Raw genomic sequence first — 12,339 nt, 5'->3', positions numbered from 1 at the left:
AGTCACACGTACACACATAAATCTCTTGTCGAATTACTCGAACTCGGAACAATATGGTACATAGTTTCCTATTTCATGCCGGCCTGTTTCTGTTTTCGCTTGTCAATTCGAATGAATAGATGGGGAAGGGAAGTCGGGAGCACTCAAAGTGAAAAAAACGGCCGTCCTTCTTGGAGTCTAAGTTGGGATATTTTCAGCAAATCATAAGCCAATAATGCCTGGACTACTGATTTAAGTTGATGGTGAAATATTTTTAATTACATTTATTTTGGCCTTCTAAGGTTATTTATTGGAATATAGGAACCTTGGAAAAAGAGTGAGTCAATTAGTTGCTCAGGTCTGTTCTACTATTCATTGAGACAATGGCTGATCTGTGACCTGACTCAATTTATCCATCTTCACCCGCTATACATTAATACACTTTGTTGAAAAAATCAATCACCCTCAGTTTTGAAATTAATTAATAATTGATCTGGGATTAATTGTCATTTTCGGATATGAGTTCCAAACTTATACTAAGCTGGCTTGTACAAGTACATTCCAATATCTCTCCTAAAAGGCTTTGCTCTATTTTAGAGTGTGTTTCTGAGTCGTGGACTTCCAAAGCAGCAGAAATAGTTTATTTCTACCGACCATATCAGTTCCCATTAACAGTTTGAAATGTTCGAAGAAATACAACCCTAGTTTACGTAATCTCTCATCGTAACTTAAACTTTAAAATCCAGGTACCTATGTAGTAAATCTGTGCGGCACTTCTTCCAAGGCCAATATATCCTTCGGTGGCGTGCTGCTCAGAATTCCAGAGGGTCCTCCAGCTATGTATAAGCAGAGTATAAGTTCTATCCATATGTATTCTACCATAGGTTTAAGGTGAGAGGGGCAAAGTTTAGAGGGGATGTGCGAGGCAAGTTCTTTACACAGAGGGTGGTGAGTGCCTGGAACTTTCTGCCGGGCGAGGTGGTGGAGGCAGATACGATAGCGACGTTTAAGAGACATCTTGACAAACACATGAATAGGATGGGAATAGAGGGATACGGTCCCCGGAAGTGCAGAAGGTTTGAGTTTAGGCAGGCATCAAGATCGGCGCAGGCTTGGAGGGCCGAATGGCCTGTTCCTGTGTTGTACTGTTCTTTGTTCGTTGTTCTCTAAAAATAAACCCAGTCAAGTTCTTCATTGATTCTGTCGAACCTCGGTGCAAATCAAATCAGTGTTGTTACCTTTTACGAGAAATGCGCTTGTCCACGATCCCAAATAATCCCCATCTTATTTAGGGCCTCCAGCATGCAACACATTTGGTAAAAGGGGAAATCAAATCTGAAAGGACTGCTTCTGCTACTGAGGGATAATGTGGTGCGAGGAACGTATTTGTGAGTTTAGGAGGAATTGCGGCGTGAGATAGATTTTGGTAACATTGCTTCTGATCTATAATTTCACAGCGCTGGTATGGTAATCCAACAGGTCAACTCTAGGGCATTGGCTGGCCATAAGTTTTGCCCTATTAAGGGGTAATTCAGACAATTAGTAAAGCTGGGGCTTGGTATTCAGATTTAATTGAATCGGATTTAAGATCTAGTATTAAATAGCAGCGGTATTGCAGTGTGCGTGCCTTGGATCACATCACCAAGTGATGGCCCGGTTTTGCAGTGCTGTAATAGTGTTTCTGAGGTTAATTAGCACGGACGGGGGCCTTGCATTTCGCATGCAATGGAAATGGAGTACTGCAAGATTGGGTACCTCACATTTGGCAACGCCTCAGAGGCACAACATGGAATCTTGAAGAACTCGACAGCCGAATGTGTTTTCTGGTGGGTGCGGTGGAAGTAGTGTACCAGATCAATGTTGGGAGTGCAAGCACACCAGGACCTAACAACTTCAATATTTGGCCATGAATGTGCATTAACCTTGTCGGATATTTCTCTGCAGATATCAAGGACACAGATTTCTCATTAGTACTTTGAAAGTAAATGAGGTTTTTCAAACTATTACAACAATTTAATATTCTAACAGACGAATATGGAATAATTATAGAACTGCTGGATGCATCATTTAATTTCAAAATTCAATTGAATGCTTCATTAAAAATCATGAATTGTAATGATGTGTTGTGAATATTTGGATGTAGAATTGGAATCAAAGGTAAAATAAGGATTCTTAAAAATGAACAACAGCATGCACATGCATCATGTAAAATTAATCAGTTTAATACAAACAAAACAGGGAGATAAAGTATTAGGGATGGGGTCGGAATATTTTCTTATATCATTAAGTCAGTTAAAATTATTATCCTGATGAATTATATTCAAAACTATTTTATGTTGAATTCAAGAAGCTGCCTCACCACCACCTTGTTAACGGCAATTGTTGATGGGCAACAACTGCTGGCTTTGCCAACAAAACTCAAATCCCCCGAAAGAAAACAAAAATCAGAACTTAAAGGTCCTGGCTACAATGTCATCAGGATGGATGAGGGAAAACTCAATTAAGAAGTATTTATCTGAGCACTTGAAACGCCATAGCATGCAAGGCTTCGGTCCAAGTGCTGGAAAATGGGATGAGAATAGATAGTTGCTTGATGACTGCTACAGACACGATGGTTCGAAGGGCCTGTTTCTGTGCTGGATAACTCGATGACTCTATGACTCTAAAAGCAGAAGGATTGAAAGTATTCATCAAGAATATTATTACAGTTCCACAGAAGAATGAAGTATTAGAGGATTCAAATTCTGAATCGTTTTGATCAGACACGGGGAACAAAACATGAGCTTGTGCATTATTGGGAGTTTACTGTAGTTCCCCTAATAGTGCAAAGAAAACAGATGAGAAGACTGGCAGGGATGTGTCAGAGAAGTGTAAAATCAATCTATCTGTCATGGTAGAGTGTTATCAATTATTTTACTAGAGGCTGGGAGGGTCGACCGGAGCACAATAAAAGGTGACGAATTACTGAATTCTGCACGTGAGAGATTCGCTAGTCAGTATGTTTATAGTCCAATGGGGAAACATGTAGTGAGTGAACTAGTTTCCAGGAATAATCTAGGCCAATGGAGGGTATGGCAGTGGAGACATTGTAAGTACTAGAGAGCATGGTATACTAGCATTTAAAAGTGATTCTGGAAAGTGATCAAGGAAAATAAACGGTCAGAATATCCAAGTGGAAGGGAAAGAATTTCAATGACAGAAACTAGCAGAAGAATCTACCAACCTGGCAGAAAATAAGCAATGGCACTACTTCAAAGCAGAGATAGTTCTATTACAAACCGAACATATTCCCATTAAGAGGAAAGATGGGGCATACCAAGTTACAGCTTCTTGGATGATAAAGGAAATAGAGTGAAATGAAACAGAAAACGAAGGTTTATGATAAATGTTAGGTACAGTGTATTATTCAGAAACGGACAGAATACAGTGTTCAGAGGACAATTTGAAAAGAATCTAAGAATGGCAAAGAGAGATGGTGAGAACAGATTAGTGGGTAACATAAACATAAACGAATATATATTTTATCATCAGGCAAAACTAAACAAGAAGTTAAAGGAATGGTGGGTACAATTGGGGCAAAAAAATCTTACTATGAATGAAGATGGCATCACTGGGGTGCTTAATGAATCGTTTGTACTGGTCTTCACAAAAGACAAAGATTAAGTTATGGCACAGTAGAGGAGGGTGACTTTAGACATTGAATTAAATAACATTAGATCGGAAAGATGTGCTCAATATTTTGGCATCACTCAAACTGAACATGCCAGCAGCTCCAGTTTAAATGTATCCCAGGTTGCTGAGGGAAGGTATTGTTCAGTAGCAGTCGCACTGCCCACATGCTCCAGTCTTCATTGGTTTTGGGAGTGGCCCCAGAGCCGTGCAGGATTACGAATGTTAAACCCATGCTCAAAAAAGAGGAGATAGATAAAACTGTAAACTACATGCTGATGGGTCTAACATTGATGATGCTAAATCTACAAAACACCATTGTCAACGATAAACTAATTCTCACTTGAAGAAGCAAGGGAAAATAAGGGACAGCATGTCTGGTCATGTTAAAGTGAAATAATGCATGACTACCCTGATGGAGTTCTTTGATGAAGTAACAGAAAGAGTAAATGAAAGCAGCGTCGTTGAAGTTCTGTACATGGTCTTTCCAAAGGTTTTTGATAAAGTACCAGCATGCAGACTCATTAGGGGAATAGAAGCACATGGCAGTAGATGAACGATGATAACATGTAATCGAAGTTAGCTAAAGGAGAGAAGGGAGAGAGAAGTGGTGAGAATAAATATTCCTTTGAAGGAAGGCATGCAATGCGTGACCACAAGGTTCAATGGTAGAAACATTGCATTTCTTGTTAAATATAAATGACCTTGACTTGTGCATAGGGTTTACAATTTCGAAGTTTGCCGATGATACGTATCTTAAGACTGTAGCAAATAGTAGACAGGACAGGAGCAAATATCAGAAGGAAGATAGATAGTATGATTAACTATGAGGCGTATTGCAGAAACAATATAATGCTGATAAGTTGGAAATGATGGACTTTGGCAATATACAGATGGCGTTTCCAGGATGTAACCTGCGATGAGGGACTTCAGTTATGTTGTGGTATTGCAGATGCTTGGACTGTTCTCCTCAGATCAGATAAGATTAAGGGGGTACAGAACAGAGATAATCAACACTACGAAGATTGTTGTAGAGCAAGTAGTGAGAAATTATTTCCTTTGTTATGTGAGTCGGAAACCAGTGTAACATAACTGGCAAAAAAAACAAAAACTAGAGGGGAAATTAGGAGATTTTTTCTCACACAGAGTGGTTTTGTTGTAAGATCAGGAAAGCGATACTTGAAAGAGTGATGGAAGATGATTCCATTGGAAGTTTTCAAAGGAATTTTCACGTGTACGTTGATCGTATTATTATTTCTGGGTTATGGGAAAGGAGCTGGGGTGTAGAATTGAAATGGAAAGCTCCATCAAAGAGCTCACGGGTGGGCCGAATGGACCTCTTCTATGTCGTACATTCTAATTCTCTCCCGAACTTTCTCCATCTCTCGCTCCTTCTTCACAATTCTACCTAAATCAATCACGTTCTCCAATCCTGAGGACAGCCACCCTTACGCCCCTTTTGACTCTGTCGAGCTTTGTGCCTGATCATGCATCTTGGAAGCGCCTTGGTACAAGTTTTTGTTGTTGCAAAATTTATTTTGTTTAAATTAGTATTCTGTGCAATTCACAATTGTCAGTCTTATGGTACTTTACTTGCATGAACAAAGAACAAAGAACAAAGAACAGTACAGCATAGGAACAGGCCATTCGGCCCTCCAAGCCTGCGCCTTTCTTGATGCCTGCCGAAACTTCCCGGGCCCATATCCCTCTATTCCCTTCCTATTCATATATTTGTCAAGATGTCTCAAACGTCGCTATCATATCTGCTTCCACCACCTCCCCTGGCAGCAAGTTCCAGGCACTCACCACCCTCTGTGTAAAAAACTTGCCTCACACATCCCCTCTAAACTTTGCCCCTCTCACCTTAAACCTATGTCCCCTAGTAACTGACTCTTCCACCCTGGGAAAAAGCTTCTGACTATACACTCTGTCCATGCCGCTCATAACTTTGTAAACCTCCATCATGTCGCCCCTCCACCTCCGTCGTTCGATTGAAAACAATCCGAGTTTTTCCAACCTCTCCTCATAGCTAATGCCCTCCAGACCAGGCAACATCCTGGTAAACCTCCTCTGTACCCTCTCCAAAGCCTCCACGTCCTTCTGGTAGTGTGGCGACCAGAATTGCACACAATATTCTAAGTGTGGCCTAACTAAGGTTCTGTACAGCTGCAACATGACTTGCCAACTTTTATACTCTATACCCCCCTGCAGGCTTAGTCCGATATTGACATGTTTCCTTTTCAATACTATCAACTGATCAACTGATCAAGGGTATGGCGATAAGGAGAAAATATTGGAGTCTATTTTCAATAGATTTGCCCCCTTCATGACACTGAGGTGTCGAACAGTACTTGCTGGAAACATTAGTCCATTTTAATCTCCGTTTTTACAGTCAGGAAAAGCCAATCCACAAAGATGGAATTCTACTTCATTGTGTGAGGAGCAAAGATAGAGATCAATTAGGAATATATGCGAAGTGACTGAATGCTAGTGGTGGATATTGTCGATTAATTTAAAAACCCATCTGGTTCATTTATGCCCTTTGGAAAGGAAATCTGCTGTCTTTACCTCGTCGGGCCTACATGTGACTCCAGACCCACAACAATGTGCTTGACTCTGAGATGCCCTCTGAAATGGCTTAGCAAGCCATTCCATCGTACCTAACCACTACGAAGTCAATAAAAATGTATGATATCGAATAGATCACCCAGCACTGACTTAGGCACCGGAAACGACAACGGCAAACCCAGCTTTCAACCCTGCAAAATCCTCCCTACTAACATATGTAGGCTTGTGCAAAAGTTGGGAGATTTGTCCCACAGACTGGTCAAGCAACAACTTGACATAGTCAGACTCACGGAATCAGACCTTACAGGCAATGTCACAGATACTGCCGTCACCATCTCCGGGTATGTCCTGTCCCACCAGCAGGGCAGACCCAGAAGAGGTGGCGGCACAGTGGTATACAGTCCGGAGGGAGTATTCCTGGGATTTCTCAACATCTACTCCGGACCACATGAAGTCTCATGGCATAAGGTCAAAGATGGGAAAGGAAACCTCCTGCTGATTACCTCCGATCACCCTCCCTCAGCAGTTGAATCAGTACTCCTCCATGTTGAGCACCAGTTAGAGGAAGCGCTGAGGGTGGCAAGGGCATAGAATGTACTCTGGATGGGGGACTTCAATGCCCATCACCAAGAGTGGCTCGGTTGCACCAATGCTGACCGTGCTGGGCGAGTCCTAAAGGACATCGCTGCTATACTGGGTTTGCAACAAGTGGTAAGGGAACAAACAAGAGGGAAAAACATACTTGACTTCGTCCTCACTAATCTGCCTACCACAGATGTATCTGTCCATGACAGTATTGGTACGAGTGACCACCACACAGTCCTTGTGGAGATGTAGTCCCGACTTCACATTGAGCATACACTGCATCGTGTTGTGTGGCACTACCACCGTGCTAAATGGGATTGAATTCGAACAGATATAGTCATGCAACACTGGGCATCCATAAGGTGCTGTGGGTCATCAGCAGCTGCAGAATTATACTCAAGCACAATCTGTAACCTCATGGCCCGGGGAGGTGGTGGCGTAGTGGTAATGCCACTGGACCAATAATCCAGAGGCTCAGGCTAATGCTCTGGGGACATGGTTTTGAATCCCACCATGTCAGATGGTGAAATTTGAATTCGATTAACAAAAAATCTGGAATTCAAAGCTAGTCTAATGGTGACCATGAAACCATTGTCAATTATTGTAAAACACATCTGGTTCACTAATGCCCTTTAGCGAAGCAAATCTGCTGTCCTTACCTGGTCTGGGCCTTATGTGACTCCAGACCCACAGCAATGTGGTTAACTCTGAAATGGCGTAGCAAGCTACTCAGTTCAAGGGCAATTAGGGATGGGTAATAAATGCTGGCCTAGTCAGCGACGCCCACATCCCACGAATGAATTTAAAAAATCCCCCCCCTCTACCATTACCATCAAGCCAGGAAAGCAACCCTGGTTCAATGAAGAGTTCAGGAGGACATGCCAGGAGCAGCACCAGGTATACCTCAAAATGAGGTTTGAACCTGGTGAAGCTATAACACTGGACTACTTGAGCGCCAAACTGTGTATGCAACATGCGATAGACACATTTAAGTGATCCCACAACCAACAGATCAGGTCTAAGCTCTACTGTCCTGCTACATCCAGCCATGAATGGTGATGGACAACTAAATAACTGTGGATGAGATGGCTCAACAAATATCACCCATCCTCAATGATGGGGGAATCCAGCACATCAGTGCGAAAGATAAGGCTGAAGCATTTACAACAATCTTCAGCCAGAAGTGCCGAGGTGATGATCCATCTCGGCCTCCTCCTGAAGTTCCTAGCATCACAGATGCCAGACTTCAGCCAACTCGATTCAATCGGTATGATAGACTGACACTACATATACCACATTTGATTCTGCACTGAACTAAATGAGGAAAACTACCCTTGACATAATACAATTCTCCAATAGAGCAAGAAGTGAAGTGAAGGATTTCCTTCAGCACTCCATCTCTCCGTCCTGGGACTCTTCCCATTGCTGTAACACTGGAGCCTCTGAAGAGTCTGCTAGTCACTGAAATCTTGAAAACGTTTAGACCATGGAGAAGCAGAACCAGAACAAATCGAATCCCGGAAATAGAATATATAAACATGGAAAGAAACAGAGAAAAATAGAGTAGGAGTAGTCCATTCGGCCCTTCGAGCCTGCTCCGCCATTCTAAACGATCACGGCAGATGATCAAACTCAGTAACCTGTTCCCGTTTTCTCCCCGTATGCCTTCATCCCATTAGTCCTAAGAACTATATCTAACTCTTTCTTCAATATATTTAATGATTTGGCCTCAACTACTTTCCGTGGGAGACAATTCCACAGGTTCACCTCTCTCTGGGTGACGGAATCTGTCCTAATCTCATTCTTAAATGGCTTACCCCTTATCCTTAGACTGCGAGCCCTGGTCCTGGACTCTCCTGCCATTGGGAACATCCTTCCTGCATCTAGTCTGTCAAGTCCTGTTAGAATTTTTTAGGTTTTTTTCAATTCCCTCTCATTCTTCTAAACTGTAGCGAATACAAGCCTAATCGACCCAATCCTTCTTCATCCGCCAGGCCTGCTATCCCAGGAAACAGTCTGGTGAACCTTCGCTGCTCTCGCTGCATAGCAAGAACATGCTTCCTCCGATAAGCAGACCAAAACTACACACAATACTCCAGATATGATGAAGGGTTTTAGTTACGACCCATAGCTGTGAAAGTAGGGAATTACGTGCTTCCGGTAATACAAAGAACAAAGATAATTACAGCACAGGAACAGGCCCTTCGGCCCTCCAAGCCTGCGCCGATCCAGATCCTCTCTCTAAACATGTCGCCTATTTTCTAAGGTTCTGTATCTCTTTTCTTCCTGCCCATTCATGTATCTGTCTAGATACATCTTAAAAGACTCCATCGTGCCCGCATCTACCACCTCCGCTGGCAATGCATTCCAGGTGCCCACCACCCTCTGCGTAAAGAACTTTCCACGCATATCCCCCCTAAACTTTTCCCCTTTCACTTTGAACTCGTGTCCTCTAGTAATTGAAACCCCCACTCTGGGAAAAAGCCTCTTGCTATCCACCCTGTCTATACCTCTCATGATTTTGTACACCTCAATCAGGTCCCCCCTCAACCTCCGTCTTTCTAATGAAAATAATCCTAATCTACTCAACCTCTCTTCATAGCTAGCGCCCTCCATACCAGGCAACATCCTGGTGAACCTCCTCTGCACCCTCTCCAAAGCATCCACATCCTTTTGATAATGTGGCGACCAGAACTGTACGCAGTATTCCAAATGTGGCCGAACCAAAGTCCTATACAACTGTAACATGACCTGCCAACTCTTGTACTCAATGCCCCGTCCGATGAAGGAAAGCATGCCGTATGCCTTCTTGACCACTCTATTTACCTGCGTTGCCACCTTCAGGGAACAGTGGACCTGAACACCCAAATCTCTCTGGACATCAATTTTCCCCAGGACTTTTCCATTTACTGTATAGTTCACTCTTGAATTGGATCTTCCAAAATGCATCACCTCGCATTTGCCCTGATTGAACTCCATCTGCCATTTCTCTGCCCAACTCTCCAATCTATCTATATTCTGCTGTATTCTCTGACAGTCCCCTTCACTATCTGCTACTCCACCAATCTTAGTGTCGTCTGCAAATTTGCTAATCAGTCCACCTATACTTTCCTCCAAATCATTAATGTATATCACAAACAACAGTGGTCCCAGCACGGATCCCTGTGGAACACCACTGGTCACACTTCTCCATTTTGAGAAACTCCCTTCTACTGCTACTCTCTGTCTCCTGTTGCCCAGCCAGTTCTTTATCCATCTAGCTAGTACACCTTGGACCCCAAGCGCCTTCACTTTCTCCATCAGCCTGCCATGGGGAACCTTATCAAACGCCTTACTGAAGTCCATGTATATGACATCGACAGCTCTTCCCTCATCAATCAACTTTGTCACTTCCTCAAAGAATTCTATTAAGTTGGTAAGACATGACCTTCCCTGCACAAAACCATGTTGCCTATCACTGATGAGCCCATTTTCTTCCAAATGGGAATAGATCCTATCCCTCAGTATCTTCTCCAGCAGCTTCCCTACCACTGACGTCAGGCTCACCGGTCTATAATTACCTGGATTATCCCTACTACCCTTCTTAAACAAGGGGACAACATTAGCAATTCTCCAGTCCTCCGGGACCTCACCCGTGTTTAAGGATGCTGCAAAGATATCTGTTAAGGCCCCAGCTATTTCCTCTCTCGCTTCCCTCAGTAACCTGGGATAGATCCCATCCGGACCTGGGGACTTGTCCACCTTAATGCCCTTTAGAATACCCAACACTTCCTCCCTCCTTATGCCGACTTGACCTAGAGTAATCAAACATCTGTTCCTAACCTCAACATCCGTCATGTCCCTCTCCTCGGTGAATACCGATGCAAAGTACTCGTTTAGAATCTCACCCATTTTCTCTGAGTCCAAGCATAACATTCCTCCTTTGTCCTTTAGTGGGCCAATCCTTTCTCTAGTTACCCTCTTTCTCCTTATATATGAATAAAAGGCTTTGGGATTTTCCTTAACCCTGTTTGCTAAAGATATTTCATGACCCCTTTTAGCCCTCTTAATTCCTCGTTTCAGATTGGTCCTACATTCCCGATATTCTTTCAAAGCTTCGTCTTTCATCAGCCGCCTAGACCTTATGTATGCTTCCTTTTTCCTCTTAGCTAGTCTCACAATTTCACCTGTCATCCATGGTTCCCTAATCTTGCCATTTCTATCCCTCATTTTCACAGGAACATGTCTCTCCTGCACGCTAATCAACCTCTCTTTAAAAGCCTCCCACATATCACATGTGGATTTACCTTCAAACAGCTGCTCCCAATCTACATTTCCCAGCTCCTGCCGAATTTTGGTGTAGTTGGCCTTCCCCCAATTTAGCACTCTCCCTTTTGGACCACTCTCGTCTTTGTCCATGAATATTTTAAAGCTTACGGAATTGTGATCACTATTCCCAAAGTAGTCCCCTACTGAAACTTCAACAACCTGGCCGGGCTCATTCCCCAACACCAGGTCCAGTATGGCCCCTTCCCGAGTTGGACTATTTACATACTGCTCTAGAAAACCCTCCTGGATGCTCCTTACAAATTCTGCTCCATCTGGACCTCTAACACTAAGCGAATCCCAGTCAATGTTGGGAAAATTAAAATCTCCTATCACCACCACCCTGTTGCTCCTACATCTTTCCATAATCTGTTTACATATTTGTACCTCTGTCTCACGCTCGCTGTTGGGAGGCCTGTAGTACAGCCCCAACATTGCTACCGCACCCTTCCTATTTCTGAGTTCTGTCCATATTGCCTCACTGCTCGAGTCCTCCATAGTGCCCTCCTTCAGCACAGCTGTGAACAGGGATAAATGGCCCACACATCGATTCAAGTGAAAGTCACGGTGAAATGACCGGAAAGGTCTGTAGCTACACAAAGAAGGACAGCTTGAATATTGCACAATGAAAGATACCACAGGATCATAACCTGGAGGTAATACACAATAGGAATTTGCTTCAGTATCAGAGCCGTGATCGCGACCAGTAGATCCAATGCTACTATGTCCACCAGGTAGCAAGTTAGACATTTAGAAACATTGCACTTTGCCCGGCACAGGAATATAATTGGCACAAATTTCGCTGCCAAAAAGAGAAATAGCTTGTGGAATTATCTATCAGAAAGGGGTGGAAGCAGCAGCTGGATTGAGTTACGAGAGAAAAATAAAAAGTGAATTGTCTATCAGGCTGAGAGCATTATCTGCCTGCTCGAATGGGTTAGTGGAGAAATAAACAGTGAAATTACCCATAAGGGTTGGTGCAAAAGCAAAAGCTTGTTTGAGTTATAAGAAAGAGGAACAAACAGTTGCATGATCAGTCAGTCTGAGAGCAGAAGCAGCAGGCACATTGAGTTACAAGAATTTCTCTAATCATTTTAGCGCATTCTAAATACGTCAGGAAGCCATAATTTATTTGTGGTTTTGTGCTCCACAATAGCCTCCTCCCACCTTGTTTATCCAGCCTCAATAAACACATAATTCTATGCCATTATCCCTCAATAGTCATTTTCAATT

The sequence above is a fragment of the Heterodontus francisci genome, chromosome 29, assembly GCF_036365525.1.
Source record: "Heterodontus francisci isolate sHetFra1 chromosome 29, sHetFra1.hap1, whole genome shotgun sequence".
NCBI classification, from domain to species: domain Eukaryota; kingdom Metazoa; phylum Chordata; class Chondrichthyes; order Heterodontiformes; family Heterodontidae; genus Heterodontus; species Heterodontus francisci.
The sequence above is the reverse complement of the archived record's forward strand: the minus strand, read 5'-3'. Positions refer to the sequence as shown.